Here is a 4,035-nt window from a genome sequence, read left to right on the forward strand (position 1 = left end):
GTAGGGGCCCTCCTTACTGCTGGTGTCTGCATTAAACGCAGCCTTCTCACCGGCTGGAGACATAGAGGGAGAAGGAGGAGAAAGCAAGTAAAGGGAGACGGTGAAGATCAGTCTACCGGGATAGTCCCAGGAAAACCCTGCATGAGCCCTGTCTTAGGCCATAGGCCTGGGAATTGGAGGGTGGATTTGTGAAAGTCAGCTCCATCCAGACCTACCGTGTGACCTTGGCCTTGGGCAAGTCACCTCACTTCTCTAAGCTTCAAGTTCCTCACCTGTACAAAAATGGGGATATAGGGAATCTATCTCACAGGATTATAGAGAAAATGAAACAGGATAACCTGCATAAGTACTGTAACCATGGTCGGTGCTCAGTGAAACCCAGCACCGTCACTGTTCTGGGCAGCAACGTGGGTTCATTCGGTTGGTTGGTGGAAGGCACGTTTCAGGATGTGTGGGGTTGTGGAAGGATGTAGTTGGAAAGGTCGCTCAGGGTCAATGGATGTTTGTTGAACGAAGGAATTCATTCAACTTTCAACAAACATTCACTGAGGTCCCCCCTGTGCCAAGCCCTGGGACACCACTGTGAGGACGTGAGGTGCCGCCCGCCCTCAGGCCTGAGCGGGGAGGGTGGGCAGATGGTCACAAGCATCAGAGGTGATGACAGCGCAGACTGCTCAGTGCTGTGACTGGGAAGGAAGCAGAAGGGCTGTGGGAGCCCTCAGGAGCACTCACCCAGGCTGGGGCATGGGACGGGGGGTCAGGGATGGCTTCCAGAGAAAGTGCCTGGGTGGCAGCTGAGTGAGCTCTGGATGTACTCCTTACCTCCCTTTCTGCACTTGCTTCTGCCAGCACTTGTCCTTGTGTGCCAGCTGGACCAGGTGCTGTCTGAGGACACGGCCGTGCTGGCAAGCCTAAACTCACCACCATCAGATGGGGGGCCGCTGCCTTCACCTTGGCCTCTAGCACTCTGTGTTTCCCCCCCATCGTCACTCCCCAACATCATCATTCGAACCACTGGTTTCCACGTCTGTACTCTTGGCTGCGTTGTCTTGCAGACATACCCCTCAAGTCACAAATGGGAGGCACACCGGTACTTTTAAATTCTTTAGTAGCCACGTTGAAAAAAGTAAAAAGAAACAGATGGAGGGCTTCCCTGGTGGCGCAGTGGTTGAGAATCTGCCTGCCAATGCAGGGGACACGGGTTCGAGCCCTGGTCTGGGAGGATCCCACATGCCACAGAGCAACTAGGCCCGTGAGCCACAACTACTGAGCCTGCGCGTCTGGAGCCTGTGCTCCGCAACAAGAGAGGCCGCAATAGTGAGAGGCCTGCGCACTGCGATGAAGAGTGGCCCCCGCTTGCCACAACTAGAGAAAGCCCTCGCACAGAAACGAAGACCCAACACAGCCAAAAAAAAAAAAAAAAAAAGAAACAGATGGAATTACTTTTACTAATATATTTTATGAATCCCCAAATATCAAAAATATGATAAACATGGAATCAACATAAACAAATTATTAACAAGCTAATTTACATTACTATTATTATTTCTGTAATATGTCTTTGAAATCTGGTGTGTATTTTGCACTTACTGCTCACCTCCATTTGAATTAGCCACATTTCATAGGCTCAATAGGTCCGCATGGTGAGTAGTTATCATAGCGGATAGTGCAGCTCTAGAATGTGGGTTCTTCTAGGGCAGGGACCCTGTACTTTTCATCTCTTTCTTCAATGCCGAGAGGGGTGTCCTAGGGGGAGGGCACTGCATGGACAAAGACACCAGCATGAAAGATCAAAGTGTGTTCAGGGAACAGCGCGCCATTCGGTGTGGCTGCGTTGTGAGGTAAATTTGCCGGGAGGAGTGGGCGATGGGATCGCATTGTGTCTGTACCACATCGAGAAAGGCCTTGAATACTGTGCTAAGGAATTTTGGAGTTTGGTCATGTGGGCAACTCAAGTCATCATTTATTTATAAGCAGAGGAGTGTCATATTCAGGTTAAGGGTTTAGAAAGAGTCCGCTGGTAGGCAGCATGGAGGGTAATTTGGATGGGACTAAACAGGAGACAGGGAGACCAGCTAGGAATCAGCTGCTACCATACAGGTGAGTGATGAGGAGGCAGTGGGGATGAGGAGGTGGGACTGACTGGAGAGACAGTAAGAAGGCTGAATGTCAGGACTTGGGGACTGACTCATTGGAGGGGGAGCGAGAAATCAGGAAGAAGTCCTAAGTTTTTACTTTGTGGTGCCAGTTGCCTGTGCCAGGATACGTGGGAGGAAGTGGAAGAGGACCAGGTCTATCGAGGACAACATCAAGAGCTCAATCCTGGTACATGCTGGTTTTGAAATCCTAGCAGGACCTCGTGGTGGACAGGAGCAGTAAGTGGTGCACTGTGCTGGGTTCACAAGGGATAGTGCGTTCCTTGTCATGCGACGCATTCAAGCAGGGGCTGGACGAACACTAGCCTGGGATGTTGTAGAGGGCTTATGTGCATTCCAGGTGAGCTGCGCTTGGTGACCTATCAGCCTAGATGGTGTCTGAACCTAGGGTTTTGCTGCATTTGCGTGTGGGAGACACTGTCTATTGGAGCTTGGGCATGTCTACAATTTGGGAACCTTTGTGGTCTAAAGGTGGTTTGTGTTTTTGGACCTTGGCCCACAACTGGAACTGGGGGCAGGATACAGGCATGTTGACTGCATGGGGGCAGAGGTTCCATCCCAACAGACCACGAGGGAAGATAGCCCTGAGGTCCTGTTGGACCCATATCTTAGAAGCAGAGAGCGGGAAGGATCCTTGATCTTCAACCAACCTCCTCTCCCTTCCTCAATTTAATTTGTGGGAAAACTGAGAGCCTTGCTCCAGGTCACACAGCAGGTCATGACACATCCGGTCCAGGGGTATGGGTGGGAGGTGGTGGGGTGGGTTCATGCTGGATCCGGGTACCCCCTCCCCAAATCTCAAGTGCCCATAGCATCTGCATCTCCTCGCCTTTCCTTGGCGCAAGAGACGTCCTTTCACACATGTGGTAAGGGATCCTGGTCCCTTTTAATTAGGAGGATACAAAGAGAGGAGTCAGACAGCCGCCCCCACCCACGGTTGGGAGAGTCAGTGCTCCCCAAATTACACAGCAGATGCCAGGACTCCGGGAACAAGACCCAGCTTGATAGCTTTGTGGTAACCTCAGCCAGCACAATTTTATTTTTATGTTTTAACTCCTTGGCGACATAGAGACCTCTCACAGGCAGGAGAAATGGCATCCAGAACTTCTCCCTTGAAAATAAAATATTTTTGAACTTGCGCAACACACACCCAGTTTAATTAACCCTTTTGTCGCGAAGCTTGGTCTGCCCTGGGCTGGGTGAGAAAACTGTTTCTCTCCTATGAGGTGTGTGTAGTGCAAATTACTTGAGAAGGAGACAAAAAATGTGGAGTGATATGATAGCTGGGCCATGGTCTTGCTGTGGGACCCCGACTAGCCCCTGATCCTCTTGGGGTCTCTGGGTCTCAAATGATAATTCCCTGGACAAACAACCTGATGGGCAATTAATTATATGTGCCTCCTCTGGGGTCTCTATTTTTTTGTTTTTAAAATTTCAGTCTAAGGTGACTCTTCTATAGCAGTCCTTGCATTTCATCTCTGCACCCTTCAAATCTCTATTTCTATACAGACTTGCTGTTCAGAACTGGAACCAGAATGTTTTGAATCAAAGCTCACCTCTGACCCCTCCCAGTCCCTCATCTCCATGTGCTAAAGGTAGGAGGCTACCCCTGTATCCTTTTCTCTCTAGCCATACTGACTCTGCCTAATGACGCCTGTATCTTTGCACCTCTGTCTGGTCTCCCGCGCTCAGATTAGTTTTTTAATGCTCAGCTCTGCTCTGTCACTTCCTGGACCAGAAATCTGGAGGGGTGAGCCCCTCCCCCATTGTCTGAGGACTGAAGTCCCAACTTTTATGCCTTCAAGGCATACTGCCCCAAGACCTAGCCCCTGGCCACTGTGCAACCATTTCCCACCCGGCTATTTTCTCCAAGCTCCAT

The 4,035-nt window shown here is 50.4% G+C and overlaps 1 long non-coding RNA gene across 1 annotated transcript; it reads left to right on the forward strand.

The window, feature by feature from the left end:
- Window positions 1-2,010: 2,010 nt before the first annotated feature.
- Window positions 2,011-3,752, forward strand: LOC132349877 (uncharacterized). Its single transcript, XR_009497764.1, has 3 exons — window positions 2,011-2,100; window positions 2,249-2,375; window positions 3,666-3,752. It is a non-coding gene; the product is annotated as an uncharacterized LOC132349877 (long non-coding RNA).
- The last annotated feature ends 283 nt before the right edge of the window (window positions 3,753-4,035 follow it).

This window comes from Balaenoptera ricei, chromosome 1 (genome assembly GCF_028023285.1).
Source record: "Balaenoptera ricei isolate mBalRic1 chromosome 1, mBalRic1.hap2, whole genome shotgun sequence".
Lineage (NCBI taxonomy): Eukaryota > Metazoa > Chordata > Mammalia > Artiodactyla > Balaenopteridae > Balaenoptera > Balaenoptera ricei.